Source organism: Mesocricetus auratus, unplaced genomic scaffold, assembly GCF_017639785.1.
Source record: "Mesocricetus auratus isolate SY011 unplaced genomic scaffold, BCM_Maur_2.0 Super-Scaffold_100004, whole genome shotgun sequence".
Classification (NCBI taxonomy): Eukaryota; Metazoa; Chordata; class Mammalia; order Rodentia; family Cricetidae; genus Mesocricetus; species Mesocricetus auratus.
The window spans coordinates 32,371,836-32,391,255 of NW_024429189.1; the positions used below are offsets into that span (position 1 = coordinate 32,371,836).

Sequence of the window (19,420 nt, forward strand, 5' to 3'; positions counted from 1 at the left end):
CTTCCTAAGATCTTCTTCCCTGTTCAAGGCTAAAAGCTGGCTATGATTCTGCTCATAAAAATATGTCACAGCAATTGGAATTTACCCTTTGACCTTCTACTTGCTCACTGCCACCTCTCCTCTGCGCGCGCGCACACACACACACACACACACACACACACACAGAGACAGAGAGAGAGAGACAGAGAGAGAGAGAGAGAGAGAGAGAGAGAGAGAGAGAGAGAGAGAGAGAGAGAGAGAGAGAGAGAGAGAGATTCAGTAGCCAGCTGTCTTCACTCCACAGATGGGAATGTTGCTGGTGAAAACCGCCTTTTGCAAAAGGTAACTCTTGTAAAATTCTTATTAGATAGATTATTTGCCTTCTTCCTTTTAAAAAGCGCTCTTCTATGTGAAATATGTGTTTTTGGATCTGCCCAGATGATCTTATTCCGTATTTAACACTGTAAGCATAGGTCCTCAGAGATTCTAGGCATTCAAATGAAAATCTACACCAGCAGTGGAGAGAGCTGAAGCCAAAACGTAGGAGCAGAGTTTTCTAGTTTTTCTGAGAACCCTTACCTTTCGAAATAATTTGTTCCTGCCTCTGTGAAGTGAAAGCACCATTATCAGTCTTGAAAAAAATAGTGCTAAGTGTTTTGTACAATTTCTTTTTGTGTGTTCAGTGAAGCTTGAAAAGCCAAGAAAATGGGCAAAATACTGAATCAGGCCACCAGGGCCAGTTCAAATGCACACAGAGACATTTTTGCTGCATTATTTGAACTATTACTAAATAAAATGCTTTCTTCCTTGGAATGTGACAAAGTACTAGTTTTCCCAAACATGAATACAACTTCTGGAGAAAAAAGTTAGAAATAACTTAATATTTGGCTACAGTGCTTTACCCTCTCCACTTAATAAGAATGCCTCGTCTTTACAGTGTATTCTGAAATGGTGGCAGACCCTCCACTCATGATTAGAAGCCCTTTCAAGATTTCCAAGGAGGTCTTAAATCCAGAGATTTGGGAATAAAATGAACAAGCATAAACATTGTTTTCTAGAAATGAAGACACAAAACGGTGTCTGGCAAATCATTACCAAACACCTAAGTCATGACTTAACCCATATTTCAAAAGTAAAATTCCTAGGCAAGAATTAGATAGGGTTTAAAAATATTATATTCACATGGTTTTGGGGACAATTGTTTGTCCTCTCCATGTTTGTACACCACTGCTCTGATGACTGGGGGAGTGGTACCTAGAAATCAGAATCTGTAAACAATTATATATTTTTATTAGAATTATCTTCCCTAAATTTAAAAGGATACTTCTTCAAATTTCATGTAGCAATTATACATTTTTCAGAATGACATTTCTGTTTAGCATAGCATAGGTAAGGGCAGTTTAACAACTTTTAAGTGGGGGCTATATAATGATGATTTCATGCTATTAATACAAGATGGCTGAGGATTTGGGGGAGAATGAGGGATGCAGGATTCCTCTTTCTATATAATGTCAGCTTTGTTTGAAATTCTTAAGAGTTAAAGACTTAAAGATAAATCTGCAAATATACCTAGATGCATTTTATCATTGTCATGGTTTTCATAGAGGTCGTCCATTTTTCTTGGAAATGGCACCAACTGCTGGTTGGAAATATTTATCCTGAAATTCTTAGTACTTTAAATAAACTACTACTTCAAGATCTGCCATGTGTCCCTCATTCATCTTTAGGGACAGTCTGTCCGTGTGCTTGTGTGTGTGTGTGTGTGTGTGTGTGTGTGTGTGTGTGTGTGTGTTTGAAATGTTTCTCTCATTTTGTACGACCTCTAGAACTCCTTTGACTGAATGTAGCTTTGATAGTGACTCAGTAAATTAAGGCAGAGATATATAATTGAAGGTTTATACTATGATTCATCATATGCAAAAAAAAGACTATAACTCATTTTAAAATGGAGCCCATGTTTAGTTTCTGTTCTTTTCACCCACTATTAAAAGGTCTATATGTGGATTTCACATGATGAGCATCACAGAGGGGAAAATGGTTTCATTTGGCATTTTTCATCACATCAGATTTTTCCATGGAGAGAGAGATAATATGATAACCTTCTGATTATATACATAAGCGGAACCTGATCAGCTTCTCTCGTGGTTCATTTTTTTAAGGGCAAGTTCCAGTTGGATTGTACTAATGCACATATTCATGAATCTCTCCAAACAGGATTCACTGCTCTCCAGAGAACCCTTGAAGTATGCATCATTGTTTCAATGAAGTATCTTCATTATAAAACATGGGGACTATAAAAGGTGAACACATTTGCTACAGCTTAGTATAATATCTGGTCTGACTTTCTCTTCTGCTATGATTTTTAACCTTCTTTCCTTCCTTCCTTCCTTCCTTCATTCCTTTCTTCTTGTAACAACTAGGAATAAAATGACAAAGAATTCTGAGATATCAGGCATCAAACTAGAAGAAACATCTTTTTATTTCAAATTTAATCTCCTTTGAAGTGCTATGCAAGCGAATTAGTAAACATAACTCTAAAATCCAAAATTTCTTACACTTGATTCAAATATTTTTATCTGATAAAAAGAACCATATGGAAATTTTTGGTGTCTGCATATGCATAAGTTTCTAACATTGAAAATGTGAGGTCAAAGGTGAAAGTACAGTAAGGCAAGAGTACAATAAGTAGGTAAACACTTTTAAGGTAGGCAAAGCAAGGCATTGCTTCAGAACAATACATTAAAACTGATCCACATTTCTGTCACTGTCATGGGGACTGAAACCCTCCTCGATTGATCACTCTGTTATTTTTATTTGTTCTAAATATGCATATGCTACTATTCTCTTTTCTTTAGAGTTCTTCTAGAGAACCTGAGATTTAGAATATTCTACTAATGTGCATGTTACAAAGAGGCCTTTATTAGAAAGGACATGAATGGAGCACTGAGCAAGACTACAAAAGTTCTACACTGCAAGTAGGAATAATAGGGTGCTTTATTTGGGTATGAGGGACAGTTTAGCATGACATCTATTGCAAGGGAACAAAGGAGTTATGTAGCTCACAAATTAGGCTATTCACATCCAGATATATTAGTGGTGGAGTGTAAAGAATTTGGAATTCAGTGTAAAATGATATTGTGATCTAGCATAGCACACAGTGGAATGTGACATTCCTTGAATGCAAGCTATATAGTGATCAAAATAGATTGTGCCAGTCACAAACAACTGATACTTTGCAACTCTTTAGTGATTAGCAACTAAAGGCAGTAATTCTTAGTGACACTAAAAATAAGAAGCCTGTGTGTTTGACAAAGCAGGAAATGACAAATGCAAAGCAACTTGACACATATGCCAGTTTTCTAAAGTTTGTGGAAACTTAGTTGAGGACAATATTTTGACAATGTATAAGGGGTACAGCACAAACCAAGTGGAGTCAGTGATTTACTGTTGCAATTTAAATTACCAGTTCATACAGGTGGTCAATCTCTAATTTATATTATTTGGTATGCCATGAGTAGGAAACAGGGATGAAAAATGAAGAGAAATATGAAGTAGCAACCTGTAGGGATTCCTTCTCTAATTGACAGAATGGTCAGAATACTGATACTATCCATCTTTTTCAATTTCTATGGAAGTTAGCAATCACATAGTAATTTTATAATGCTAAGTTGACCTGATTACTTTAAATCCTTGAATTCTGAGACTGTTCACCATGTTTGATGTTTGATATGCTTAACTATTCATTCTGATTCCTTTAGCTTCCCTATCCTATAACTTCATAATTCATCCCATACCTTCTAGAAACTTTTATAACTTACTTCTTAGCCTATATATAAAATGGAAATGTTCCTTTCTGTTATATAATCACTGTGCTTGTCTTTTTCCAAAACTTCTTCCAAACCTTCAATATTCTTACAGTTGCACATGTCTATTGATTAATGAGTCAGACTCACCATCCTCATTCCTAATTTCTGAGCCCACACATGTGTTACTCACTTGTTCCCAACGGTTACCTGAATTTCTCACAAGAATTCTGAATCTAGTTCGTCCACAACTGAATTTGTATTGTCTTCCTGTGTCTTCCAATTCAATATTTTTGTTTAGGCTATTTTCTCATTTTAGTTTGGCAACCTCACCCAAACTGTTGGTCAGAAATCTGTGAGTCATTCTTTCCTTTGGGGTGTCACTATCAGAAAGTCACTAACTCACATCCACAGTCTACAGAAGGATCTTCCCCTTCTTTGCACTGTCCTTATTGACACCATGGTCTGTCACTGTGAGTACTGTATATGACTTCAGATGGTCACTTTTTCCCAGTCATACTTCATATGTTTTCTTCCCACTATTCTTCCTAAAATACAAGTTTTGGCATAATAGAGGAACATCTTTGCAGAGTGAAGGAGAGGGCAAAAGAATGCATGGCATTTGGAGAAGGAAATTATGATGACTCATTGTCTTAGTCACTTGCAAGTATTAGATCTATCTCTAATATAGGTTTTAAATTATGTTCTCTGCCTGAAGTAGTTTAATAACCAATTATTACTGTTGTATTTCAGCTGTTATTATGCTACAGTATATTGTTCTTCACATAACAATACTGTTAATATTTAGCTACATCATGATGTGTATTTATGCAGAAGTATACAGATCCTTTCCTCATTTAAAGTGAACTTAAAGTCTTAATAGTCTTTAACGACTTGTGTCTTCTATTCCTGATGGAGAACTTTTACCCATCCCATTCTTCCTCTAAGTATCCATGGAGGCTCAACACTTTTCAACATGGAGCAAGTGAATTGAATAAAATGATGTCAAAGTGATGCTGCTATTTCTTGGTTTGCAGTTATCTGATTTATGGTTATTAATATTTTTTTGTAAATTGTTGTCTTGAGCATAAGTTTATTTTGTCCATTCTTTTATTCTAATGAGATCCCTATCTTTAAAGCAAAAGTGCAATTTTTATAGACAATTGATACAGGAATATTATTTGTTGGCTCATTTAGTCAGTCTACATACTTTTGATTGGTGGTTATTGTTATTTAAGGCTATTATTGAAATATGAGATTTAATTGTGGTCATCATATTGCTGATTTTTTTGAAGTTCTTATTTGGGTTCTCAGTAAGAATTTGTTTTGGTAATTATGACATCATACTTCTTCCCACAGTTTGTCTGCTATGCTTATATTCTGCTCTTCTGACTGAAATATTGCTACTTACATGTCCTTTGTGCTTGGTTTGTTGTATATAATTTTTTAGGCTGTTTATCTCATGGAAGACTATTCTTTCTCCTTTAATTACTGCAGATATTTTTGCTGACTTTAATAGTCTAGGCTGGCTGTCATCATCTTTTAAACTTTGTATGCATTGCCTCAGAGTCTTCTGGTGTTCACATTTTCCATTAAGAAATCTTTTATTCTGATGGGGTTTTCTTTATATGTGACTTGAGGTTTCACTTTTACAGCTTTCAATACACTTTTTTGTTGCGTATACTTCCAATTTTAATTATGATATGATATGGGAACTTTCTTTTCTGGTCCTGTGTATTTGGTGTTCTGTGTGCTTGTTCTACCTATAAGGGTATATCTTATATTTCCTTCAATGATCTTGTTGAAGATATGGTCTATGCCATTGACATGGGATATTCTCTACTTTATCTTCAACTCCTTATGTCTATTTTCCTATTTGTGGCTCGATTGGTTCTACTTGCAAGACTTTCCTTAAGCTTTCTAGCTGATTCACTGTGTTTTTCAGTTTCATCTTCATTTCAGTCAAAGTCCTTTTCAATGTTTCTATTTCCTTATGGATCTCTGTCTTAAATTCATGAAATCTTGTCACTTCCCTCAGCCTTATGTTTGTGTATTCTCAGTTATCAGGCCTTTTTTTTTCTCCTTAAGTTTTATTCCCCTTAATTTCATTGAATTGTTACTTTGTTTCTTCCTTAAGCTCCTTGAATTCTTCCATGGATTTCATAGTTGTTATTTTTTATTCTTTGTCCTGACGTTCATTTACATAATTCCCATTCACAAACATTTCTGAAGGACTTAAAGGTTTTGGAGAGCAGATCCTGGCTAGAACTTTTATAGTGTTTGTAATTTTCTGATGAGATCTGGGCATCTGGACTTTTTTGTTAGTTCTAACTTTGACTTGGACAAAGCAAATTTGAGCAGAGGAGAGGGTCTGAAGTTGGTTTTGGCCAAGAGGTTGGAAATGGCTTGGGTGGAATGAAGTCAAGTGTAGAAGAGGGGACTGGACTAGTGTACAGCATGTGCCTTTTAATCCAAGCTTGCAGTGTGGGGGTAGATCTGACTTTATAGAAAGGTTAGAGGTGGTGTGGTAGAGGCCTGTGGATTGGAGCATAGGTGGATGGGTCTTGATGGAAATCTAGGGTTTAGTTGTAGTATAAGTAGGGGTGGCCAGATAAAGCCTGGGGACTACATAAGTGATCTGGGCTAGATGGGGTAGGAATCAGGGTAGCTAAGGAGAAAGCATGGATAGGGTAGATCAGGAGGTTTACTGTCAAGATCCTTGAGAAGGGTGTGCAAATCTGGCTGGTTTAAATGCAGAGTAGAAGGGATGCATCTGCAGACAGGGCAGGTCTTGGCAGAATCCCAGGTACAGGACATGAATCAGACAGGAGTTACCAGACTATGGAAATTGAATGTGGGACCTGGGCTACATCTGCTGTATTGGGAGAAGACACAGATGGAGAACTAGGGAGACTTGTGGGACTAGAACTTGCAAAAGGTTGTGGGAGATTTGCTGGACAGAGAAATTGGCTGCAGCCCAGAAGGGATCTCTATAATTTTATTCTATCTCCCACTCAGATACTTTCTCTCTCTTTTTCCTCTGAATGGATGGGGAACAGGGCGAGGGGGGGGGTAGTGGGACCTGGGAAGAGTAGAGGGGGTAAAGAGGAAGGGAGTTGGTCATGGGGGAACAGGAAGTTGAGGGGGTGGGGGTAAAATAGGGGAAGAGGGAATCATAGGATCGAAGACAGATCAGGCACCAGAGTGACCTCGAGTGATCTAAAGGTATAACATCAATTGGCAAGCTAAGCAATAGTGGAAGGACCACCTCGAATGCCCATTCCTGATAATGAACTTGATGTCTATAACTATCCGGGAGCCTTCATCCTGGGACTGATGGAAGCAGAGGCAAACACACAACTAAGCACTGAACTGAACCCAAGGAACCCAGTGACAGAGAAAGAGGAGTGATGAGCAAATTGGCAAGGAATGGGCTGGCAAAACCAGCAGAGACAGCTGATCTGAACAGGGGAGTGCTCTTGGACCCCAGACCGACAGTGGGGAGGCCAGCATGGGACTGATCTGGACCCCCCAAATGTGAGTGTCAGTGAGAAGGCCTGGGCAACCTATGGGGCTCTGAGCTGTGGATCAGTGTCTATCCCTGGTATACAATCTGTCTTCATGTGCCTATGGCACAAAGAGAGATGCTCTCTCAGCCTGGACTCTTAGGGGAGTGCCTTGACCCTACCAAGAGTGAAATGATAGACTTTAGACATCCCCTATGTGGAGGGATTTGGCAATAGGGTGGGAGGGAGGGTGGAAGGGGAGTGCGGGAGGAGGGGAGGGAGAGGGAACTGGGATTGACATGTGAAACAAGCTATTTAAAATTAAAATAAAAAATGATTAAAAAAAAAAAAAAAAAAAAAAAAGTTAAATATATTTTATTTAAATTAGAAACAAGCTTGCTTCACATGCCCATCCCAGAACCCTCTCCCTCCCTTCCTCCTTTGCCTCTCCTCCAGCTGCTGCAGCCCCACCCCATCTACACACATCTCCCCAGGGAGAGTGAAGCCCTCCATGGGGAATATCCACAGTCTGCCATTTCATCTAGGGCAGGGCCTAGGCCCTCCCCCATGTATCCAGAGAGCATCCCTCCATGTGGAATGGGCTCCCAAAGTTCATTTGTATGCCATGGTAAATACTGATCTACTACCCAAGCCCCCAGAGATTGCCGAGGCTTCATCACTGACACATTCAGTGGGTCTGGATTAGTTCCATGCTGGCTTCTCAGCCATCAGTCTGGGATCCAAGAGCTCCCCCTTGTCAGGTCTGCTGTCTCTGTGGGTTTCACCAGCATGGCCTTTTCCCCTTTGCTCATCACTCCTCCATCTCTGTCACCAGGTTCCAGGAGTTCAGTTCAGTGTTTATCTGCTATGAACATAGTGGAACAGATGTCCGTGTATGAATGGGCAACTTTTGGGTATATGCCTAAGAGTGGAATTGCTGGGTCTTGTGGTAGACTGAGTCTCATTTTTCTGAGGAATCTCCATACTGATTTCCAAAGTGGCTGTACAAGTTGGCACTCTCACCAGCAGTTGATAGTGTTCTGCCTTTCTCCACATCCTCTCAAGCATAAACTGCCATTGGTGTTTTTGATGGGGATAGGACAGAATTTTTAAAAATTTCTGAAACTGCCATAAACATTTCTCTGCTAATACATTTTATAAATGGATTTAAAGTGGTATTCTCAACACTGGCAATAATGAAATTAAAGACCAATCAACTATGAAAGGCATTGAAGATGCCATACACTCTGCAAAGTCAATTCAGCCAGGATCTGATCTTCTCAAGAAATAAACAAACACATAATCTCCTTGTTATTAAAATTTGGCTGCCTTTACCAAGTGATAAAATTATGTATGTACCCCCAAAATTGTTTTAAATTGACTTCATTGTGATTTATTTTCAGTAAATATGGGAGCAGGGTACACACACACACACGCACATACACACACACAATGATCATCAAGTACAAATTTCTCTTTTAGAAAAAGATAGTGCATTGGGAAAGCTTAAGAGAGCCTCATATAGAATGTTAGTTATTAAAGTTACTGATTCTTAAGCATCTAGCAAAAGCTGAAGGCTCATGTTTAAATCTTCTTCTAGACTTTAACACTTCTGTGACTTTGCGGACATTGTTGAATGCACCTCAGTCTCAGCTTTCTGTCCACAAAACGGGGTTTACAAATACTACACGTCTAAAGAAAGAGTGTTGAAGATTAAATAAATATGCAGGTAATGTATCTATGCCATCAGTCTTTAATATACAACATTAAAATGCTTGTAAACAATGTTTGATATTCACAAAAGTTCTTATCATTTGCATTCACCATTAGCTTAAGGGAAAGGGAGAATGTTTCTTTGCCCCCTGAATTTTATAATTTTAATAGGAAAACAAAGTAAGGATATGTTGCCACCAAGGATGTTATGAAAACCAGGGATAGAATAAAAGCTTTCAAACATTGTTTATTTGATAAATATTGAAGAAAATGACAAGTAAATCAAACTATACAAACCAGTGCTGTGAGCAGCAATACTTCTCCCAGGAGACAACAAGAATAGAAAACAGAGAAATAAATATAAAATTAAGTATTGGATGATATAACTACAGAGAGCTTACAATAAGGATGTTATGCTTTCTCTGATGGATTTTTTTGCATGCTGTTCAGGAGTGAGTATGTACTTACCATCATGAGAAATTTTTACTTCGTGATGATAAATATTGTTAAAAGTATTTTCCTACCAAAAGGAGTCAGGTAATCAAAAGAGCAAGTGAGTAAATAAAGAAAAAAATTCCTCGATTTGGAAATTTGTAAACCTTTTTATCTGATCCTTGGAGCTAGGGATGCTGCCAGCCAACAATGCATCACACATCTCCCAAAGAGGACACATAATCGTTAATGTGGCAAAGAGCCAGGCTCTGTGTCAATATTATAGTCTGTATTTTGCTTGGATTTCACTATTTGCATTGCAATATTTTACTACCAGATTACACAGTTCCTTTGTGTGAACCCAGCAGCTAGTAAGCTTTTGATAGAGTTGGTAAATCTACATCACTGTGATAGAGTCTTACAAAAATAAAAGGATAATGTTCATGCTTCTTTCAGCAGAGGCTTCTGAGGCAGAGAGTGGTTGTCATATTAAGAAGGCAGTGTGGTAAGACATGGTTTTTAAAGATGTGGGCTCTAGTTTCAGCTCTAATATGCAGTGATAGCAGGCACCAAACAGAAAATAACTCACATGGGGAAAAAAGGAAAAAGATATACAAATATATAAAAGAAATGCCTTTTCAATGGATACCTATATGCATGCTGCTGACTAGTAGGACAGGATAAATGCCATGTGATGTCTGAGATATACCCACAGTGAAAAGGGGAATACTAATTTATTTTGCACATATTTATTAAGATCCTCTTATAGGTCAGGCAGTGTCACAGGTAGCAGGGATAGAATACAGAACAAATCAGATGCCCTCCAAAAGAACTACAAAAATAGCAACTCATTAGATTTGTATCACAGTAAAAACAGACAAAAAATCAAAGAAAGCAGAGTGTGTGAACTCAGGAATATGAGTCATAGCATAAGGTCTCTGCCCATTGCAGGTTAAGCCAGAGGATGGGGAGAAAAGTATGAGGACAGAGTAATGCAAGGGTTTTGGGACTCTTAGGCAAATTTCTGAACATGGCTGTTTAATATTGTTTATTTTTCTACAACAAAGATAAAAACAGCTAGGCACAGGCAAGGGTTTATTTGACTTACAATTCAGATTATAGTCCATTATTACAAGGATCTACTAGAGGCAGGAGACTGAGGCAGTTTGTCACATATTCATCATTAAGAACAGAAAGAAAAGAATGCATCCACCACGATGTCTGCTTGCTTTTAGATTTATCCTACTGCATATTGTTCAGGACCCCCAACCAAAGAAATGGTGCCAACCACAATGATCTATGTCTTACCACATGAAAGAACATTCAAGACACTCTGCTCTGTATGTCTCTTCTGTTCAAGTTGATACAGGAAATTACTCAATTTATGGTCTTTATCCTGATGATTTTAAATTGTGGCAAATTGATATTTTAAACCATCATGATCCACCCCTTGTCAAACTGTCACACTAGCAAATACATTACTTTTAAACCTTAACTTTCCATCCTTTGTCCACAAAGTCTCAAGTTAATCTCATAATACAAAACACTGCAAAATAAACTGAACCTCCAATTTTTTTTAAAAAGCCCAAAGTTTAGATGTACAGATCAAGATACAGAGGACTAGGTTAAATATAGGTTAATTTTATTTGGGGAGAAATCACTTACAGAGGAAACTGATGACCTGCAAGTTCCAGCTCCAAGGATCCACACCCAGGCTTCTTTCCCTGACCCAACCAGAACCAAGAGAGAGCAAGGCTGTCTGGACCCCAGACCAAATACCACACGCTCACATATGCACCTGTGACCATGCCCAAACATGCATGGGGAGCATCGCAGATGAGGCTGGTTGAATCACTCACTACACAAAAGTGACTTTTTTTCTTTCTGATTTCTAAGAATACTATATAATTCTCATAGACAGGAACACAACATAATCATCATGAGAGAGGCTTTACTCAGCACCAGAGGAGAAAAGAAGATAGACCCACAACCAATTGTGTGGAGCTTGGGAAACCCTGCATAGTTGGGGAGAATTACAGGAGCCAAAGGGGTCAAGAACACCACAATAAAGCCCATAGAACCAACTAACAAGGACTCACAAGGGCTCACAGAGACTGAATCTACAATCAGGTAGCCTACATGGGTCTGATCTCGGCCCTCTACATATGTGTTACAGTTCTGTAGTTTGATCATCTTGTGGGACTCCTAGCAGTGGGAATGGGGGCTGTCTCTGACTCTTTTGCCTTCTTTTTGGACCCTTTAACTCCTACTCAGTTGCCTCTTCCAGCCTAGTCTTATTGCAACTTGATATCACATGTTCGGTTCATACCCCTGGGAATCCTGCCCCTTTCTGAAGGAAAACAGTAGAGGAATGGATCTAGGGCAAAGGGGGACTTGGAGGAAAGAAGGGAGGGAAAATTTTAATGGAATGTAAAATATTAGAGAAATTTCTTAAAAAGCTAGGTATGTCTTTACTATGGGCTCTTTTTTGATATTTAATGTCTTTTTATTTTTATTTTTTTACTTTTTTAAATATTTTTTCTTTTTTTGCCATCTTCCTCTCCCACCCCTCCTTCCTAGTCCCTCCACAAGCCCCACAAACCCCCCAGCCAATCCCCACATCATTCCCCAAGGAGGGTGAGATCCTCCTTGGAGGATCTCCAAAGTCTGTCATTTCATCCAGGGCAGGACCTAGGCCCTTCCCCATGTGTCCAGGCTGAGAGAGCATCCCTCTATCTGGAATGGGCTCCCAAGGATCATTCATAAATCATGATAAACACTGATTGCCTACCCAAGGCTCCAGTGATTTCTGTGGCCTCCTCACTGAGACTACATTCATGGAGTCTGGATCAGTCCCCTGTTTGTCTCTCAGGCATCAGTCTGGGATTCAAGAGCTCCCCCTTATCCAGTCAGCTGTCTACATGGGTTTCACCATCATGGTCTTGACCCCTTTGCTCATCACTCCTCCATCTCTGTCACTAGGTTCCAGGAGTGCAGTTCAGTGTTTAGCTGTGAGTATCTGTCTCTGCTTCCATCAGTCAATGGATGAAGTTTCTAGGATGGCATATAAGGAGGGGCAATTAATGTAGTCTCTCCACTATTGCTTAGTTTGCCAGTTGGTGTTATCCTTGTAGATCTCTGGAGATCTCACTAGTGTCAGCTCTCTCTTCAAGCCTATAATGACTTAATCTCTCATCCTGTTCTTATTCTTACCTCAACTCAATCTTCCTGATCCCCTATACCAGCAAGGTTGCTTCACATGTCATTCCCAGGTCCCTCTCCCTCCACTGCTTCCATGCCCTCCCACCAATCCCCAACACCCCCCCACTCCTTTCCCCAGGGAGGGAAAGACCCTCCATGGGGGGGCATCCACTGTCTGTCATTTCATCCAGGGCTGGGCCTAGGCCCTCTCCCAAGAGGCCAGGCTGAGAGAGCATCTCTTATTGTGGGATGGGTGCCCAAAGTCCATCTGTATGCCAGAGATAAATATTGATCTAATACCCAAGGTCCCATAGATTGCCTAGGCCTCTTCACTGACACCCACATTCAGTGGGTCTGGATCAGTCCCATGCTGGATTCCCAGCAATTAGTCTGGGGTTCAAGAGCTCCCCCTTGTTCAGGTCAGCTGTTTCTGTGGGTTAAACAAGGCCAGTCTTGACCCCTATGCTCATCAGTCCTCCCTCTCTGTTACTCTATTCCTTGAGTTCAGTTCAATGTTTAGCCAAGGGTGTCTGCCTCTGTTTCCATCAGTCATTGGTTGAAGTATCTATTTCCTAGACACTCTGGAAGTGGGATTGTAGGCTGGCACTCCCCTGATCCATGTCTAAAATCCATATATGAGTGAGTACATACCATGTTTGTCTTTTTGTGACAGGGTTGCCACACTCAGGATGGTTTCTTATAGTGCCATCCATTTGCCTGAAAATTTCAAGATTCCATTGTTTTTTTTTCCCCACTGAGTAGTACTCCATTGTGTAAATGTACCACATTTTCTCTATCCACTCTTCAGTTGAGGAGCATCTAGGTTGCTTCCAGATTCTGGCTATTACAAATAATGCTGCTATGAACATAGTGGAACAGACATCCTTGTTGGATGACTATGCATCTTTTGGATATATGCCTAAGAGTGGAATTGCTGAGTCTTGTGGTAAGCTGATTCCCATTTTCCTGGGGAATCTCCATACTGATTTTCAAAGTGGCTGTGTGAGTTGCCACTCCCACCAGCAATGGAGGAGTATTCCCCTTTTACCACATCCTTTCCAGCATAAATTGTCGTTGGTGTTTTTGATTTTTGCCATTCTGACAGGAGTAAGATGGTATCTCAGAGTTATTTTGATTGCATTTCCCTCATGGATAGGGATATTGAGCACTTTATTAAGTGCCTCTCAGTCATTTCAGACTCTTCTATTGAGAATTCTCTATTTAGTTCTATAGTTTAATTGGATCCTTTGGTGTTTTGGAGACTTGCTTCTTGAGTTCTTTGTAAATTTTGGACATCAGCCCTCTGTCAGATGTGGGGTTAGGGAATATCTTTTCCCATTCTGTGGACTGCCCTTTTGTCTTGTTGACTGTGTCCTTTGCCTAACAGAAGATTCTCAGTTTCAGGAGGTCCTATGTATTAATTGTTGATATCAGTGTCTGTGCTACTGGTGTTATGTTCAGGAAGCAGTCTCTTATACCAATTCATTTAAGGGTAAATCCTACTTTCTCTTCTAAGAGGTTCATTGTGGCTGGATTTATGTTGAGGTCTTTTATCCATTTCGACTTAAGTTTTGTGCGTGGTGATAGACATGGATATATCCGCATTCTTCTACATGCCAGCATCCAGTTATGCCAGCACCATTTGTTGAAGATGCTTTCTTTTTTCCATGGTAATTTTTTGGCTTCTTTGTTTAATACCAAATGTTCTTACATGTATGGGTTACATGTATTGAGGTGTTCAATTCAATTCCATTGGTCTAAATATTTATTGCGAATACCAAACTATTTTCAAGAATATAGGAATATAGCTCTATAATTGAACTTGAAATCAGGGATGGCAGTGCCTCCAGATGCTGCTTTCTTGAATAGGGTTGTTTTGGCTGTCCTGGGTCTTTTGGTTTTTTTTCATATAAAGCTATATACAGCAAACCAACAGCCAACATAAAACTAAATGGACAGAAACTCAATGTAATTCCTCTAAAATAAAGAACAAGACAAGGCTGACCACTCTCTCCATACCTTTTCAATATTGTACTTGAAGTTCTAGCCAGAGCAATGCAATAACAAAAGGAGATCAAGGGGATACAAATTGGAAACAAAGAAGTCAAACTTTCACTATTTGCAGATGATATGATAGTTTACATAAGTGACCCAAAAAAAAAAACTCTACCAGGGAACTCCTACAGCTGATAAATACTTTCAGCAAAGAGGCAGGATACAAGATCAACTCAAGAAGATCTGTAGCCCTACTATATAATGACAATAAAAGGGCTGAGCAAGAAATCAGAGAAACATCACCCTTTACAATTGCCACAAAGAACATAAAATACCTCTGAGTAATGCTAACCAAACAAGTGAAAGACCTGTATTGCAAGAACTTTGAGCATTTAAAGAAAGAAATAAAAGAAGACACCAGAAAATGGAAAGATAATCCATGCTCTTGGATAGGTAGGATCAACGTGTTAAAATTGGCAATCCTGCCAAAAAACAATCTACAGATTCAATGCAATTCCTATTAAAATCCAGCACAATTTTTCACAGACCTTGAAAGAACTATGGGCTCTTATGAAAAGGAAGTTACAAGGCTAAAATTTGTTATTCCATAGGGAATAATCAGGATAGAAATCAATCATACTATCATAAAACCAAAATTCAGTAGTGTAGTTCCAAATTCTGTTCCTCAGTGTACAACACTGACTTGTTATCTCCTGGTTTTTAGAAGGCTTGAGCAGTTCCAGTTGTCTAGTTCCAAGATCAGAAGCACATACAGGCATGGGCTAACTACACTCTACTTCTGTAGCTAGCATCAACAGGTCTGCTTATGTCGTGTATCCTGGGGTCTTTTTCTGCAATTGAGACGTCCTTTTCATCAGTGCCCTCTAAAGATGTCTCTGCAAGGACCCCAACACTGTCATAACGTGCCAAACTTAAGCCTCTACAGTGGACCCATATTTTTGCTCTTTAAATAATGCAATATTAATATAACCTGGATGACACTTATACATTGCCATACTCTATTAAGTTAACTATGTAGTCTGGCACTCTTGGTAGCTTCTGTCCACTGATCCTGAAGAAGCGTGTTCCTATTGTCCCAATGAAGTACAAATGATTTCACATCATTGGTACTGATTTCGTGTCCAATTATAGCTGCTTCTTCAGCTCTAGAATAATCAGCACATAATTTCCAAAAAAAATCTGTCATATGAGTATTCCTTTTCACAGTTTTTTTGTTTTTGTTTTTTGTTTTGTGTTTTTTCGAGACAGGGTTTCTCTGTGGCTTTAGAGGCTGTCCTGGAACTCCCTTGGTAGTCCAGGTTGGTCTCGAACTTACAGAGATCCACCTGCCTCTGCCTCCCGAGTGCTGGGATTAAAGGCGTGTGCCACCAACGCCCGGCCTTTTCCCAGTTTTTAATAAAGGCCTTCATCCCCTCTGGAATCTCCTGTGCTAGTCCTTCACAGTGGATATTTCTTTTAGTATTGGTCATTTTTTTTACACAAACACACAAGAATAACCCATTAAACTCAGAGTACTAAAGATTTATTTCAGTCCAAATCTCCAATCACTTCCACAGACTTTCAATAAAATAGCTTAAAAGCATAAAACGTAACATGATCAGGCACATCACAGCAACAACCCCACTTCCCTGGTACCAGTTTCCATTCTAGTTTCATTTCTATTGCAGTGTTTAAAAAAATACTGTGATCCCAATCAGCCAAGGAGAGAAGAGTGTTCGTTTGGTTTGTACTTCCTGGCCACAGAGCATCATTTCAGGAAAGTAACAGAATTAGGAGCTTGAGATAGGTAGTCACACCACAACCTTAGTCAAGAACAGAAAAGGAGTTAATGCATTCAAGATGTCTGAATGCTTTTTTATTTCCTCAATCCCATATATTTCACGACCAGTTGTTTAGGGCGTAGTGCTATTCAGGAAAGGGTTGGACTTTCCACATGAATGAACAATCAAGGAAATAACCCACAGACATGCCTACAAACCAAGCAAAAGTCAATCACTTCAGACTCTCCTCAGATGATTCTAAGTGGTGGTGAGTTGGCTAACCATCACAATCATCTTGCTTGGTACTATAGAAACCTAACAGTTAAGGACAGAGTACACAAAGAGAGGACCAGATGAAGGGAGAACAGTAAATTTCTATTTCAGCAATTCTTGAGAATATGAATAAAGCCACTGTTATGTAAATATGGTATATTTGTCAAAAATTTCAGTCAGATTTTGAAGGCAGAATCTACTGTATGTAATGATAGGTGAAAGGAACTTATTCAAAGTGTTTGGCTCTATTTTCCTCTCTCCATATATCTCTTCTAAGAAAGCATATGCCGTAGTCTCATTTTATCTGAACAGGCAAGAAAGAGTTCTAGGAAATAGCACTACACATTGGAATTGATCTTTAGAATGACTAAAACACTATCTGTGAGAAAGGGCACGTTATAGATAAGGAAAGCATTATGTGGTAAATTTAACAAGGCACTCCTAGATGAACACTATCAATGCTGCTAAGGTGGGAAGAATTGGTTTTCTATAGGGATAATTCTCCGTAGTAGATTATCTAATTCCAACTGATTAGCTATAAACACGCATACATACAAGCAACACAATGGGCTGAGTAGATTGTGTGTGAGTGTGTGTGTGTGTGTGTGTGTGTGTCTATGTATATCTGTGTAACAATAATTATAGGAGAAGAGGTCATGAATTATAGAAAATCAGTGGAACTTGGAGGCAGAGAGATAGGGATGGAAATGATGTAAACCTAGGACTCATGTGAAATTCTCTAAAAATAAATTTAAAGAGAGAATATTTGTTAAAATAAAACGAATTTGTATAGCTAATGGCATCATATTTATTTTCACACAAATGGAATTTTGTAACAAATCTAATCCTGACACTGCTAACCTAGTAATGAACATAAAATAATACCAGTCATAGCAATAAAAATAACAGTGAATTGAGTGGAACGGTTGCGGACAATAACTCAGAAGCACCCTGAGTGGCAACAGTCATCTATGTAGAGCTAAACAAACACCAGTTAACTAGTATTTAAATGGGATTTACAAAAGTAATTTTTTTTGTGCTTTGGAAAAATATCTTGAGGCAAAAATGCTTGGCACAAGTATAAATTTGCTTATCACAAGAATTTTGGAAATTATCACTGTTTGTTACGTCAGAAGATTGTGCTGACCCCATGGCACCAAATATTTCCTAGAAGATATCAACAGTGGATGGGCTTAAAGTAGGCTGCTGCATGAGAAGTATCTCATTCACTGCTGCAGTATTTCTGACTGACAGCTGTCCTAAGCCAGGCCATGAACTCACAGCTTCCAGAAATGTACAGAACTGAGTCACGGTTGATGTTTTTGAGCTCTGAAAAGCATCAACAGAGCACAGTGAAATAAGACAAGTCTTGACTGGCAATGACTTAGAAGTTGTTATATCCTGTACCTGGATCTCATGCCCAATCTTTGTTACATTGTGAACAGACAAAATCAAATGAAAATTGAAATTTCAAAATACCAAAAATTAAAAGGTATCCACGTCATTTTGAATATTCACCAATGAGCTTTTTGTCTATGGGGTTTTCTTCTATATCATAATTCTCCCTCTGTCTTCTTCTGTTGTGGGCTTCCAACCATATTTTCACAATTGTGCTGGTGCCTAGTCTCATGAGAAGCTTAAACATCCAAGGAGAAGGAAATTCGTGCCACCCTGTTTCCTTGAAGCTCTCCTTCACCTTTAGGTCGCCTTTCTAGTATACCCAGACTAGCTATCGTGCACTCATCCTATTGTGTCTAGAGTCATTTGGGAAGAAATAGCAAGCAACTCATTTAGGATATAAATTAATACCACACTACATACACAATGACAATATAGGCCTTGTATTAATCATTTTTCACTAGAGATAAATAAGAAGTCCCATGCATAACAGTAAGAGTTAGGAGCCTCATTGCTAATTAGACACATTAAGGGCAATATTTGCTTCTTGTAGAAGACAAATAAGGAAATATTTTGACGTTAGAAGTGTATAAATTAGGTTAGGAGTAATATGGAAAATAAGAGAAATGGGGATGTGTGACTCAACAAAAAGCTAAATCTGAAAAGAAAGAGAAATTGGAGTCATTCCTTTCTCGAAGACTTTGCAGGTAGTGGTAGTGGTAATGGTATGAATAATCTCACAAGAAGCCTTTAGTAATTTATACAGAGAATATATTTGTGTCAACAATTCATGTACTATGCTAGTACTATTGACATGTAAAAAAACATTGTCTCTGCTTTCAAAATTTTTATATTTTAGTGGAGGAAGACAAGAATAAAAACTACTAATCATACTATACTTACAGGAATACTGGTTCTCTAACAGAAGTTGGGAGATGTTTCAAAATGTAATTACTCAAAATTCTATATTTTAATATATCTACATATTTGGGTAATTTAATGTGTAAGGACAAAATAGCATCAAAGTGTAAATCATGAAACAATGCCATGCCCCAAAGTGAGGGTTTCTGAGGAGAGAGAATGTCTACTTCTAACTTTTTCCTTAGCTTAGACACCAAGATAACCATAGCTCTCATGACTAGATTGCATTTTCATATCCTGCAAGAAAAACAGTTTATAAGGTAACAGTTAACTAACTTAGAGAAAATCCTGATTCTCCTTGGGGAGACTATCAATAAAGAGAAAATGAAAGACACTATAAAAAGGTGTATAGCTCACATTTAGGGAAAGTAGCTGATGTTGGTTTCAATTTTCTTCAGTTAGGATGAATGCTAGCGAG

At 38.6% G+C, this 19,420-nt stretch overlaps 1 long non-coding RNA gene across 2 annotated transcripts in view; it reads left to right on the forward strand.

Moving 5' to 3' along the window:
- The first annotated feature begins 224 nt into the window (after window positions 1-224).
- The window catches only part of LOC110343108, a 34,895-nt gene continuing 15,699 nt past the window's right edge, over window positions 225-19,420 (forward strand). For both annotated transcript variants that reach the window (XR_005877164.1, XR_005877163.1), the window contains exons 1-3: window positions 225-321; window positions 2,194-2,279; window positions 8,889-9,017. This is a non-coding gene — a long non-coding RNA (uncharacterized LOC110343108). The remainder of the gene's footprint in view (window positions 322-2,193; window positions 2,280-8,888; window positions 9,018-19,420) is intronic.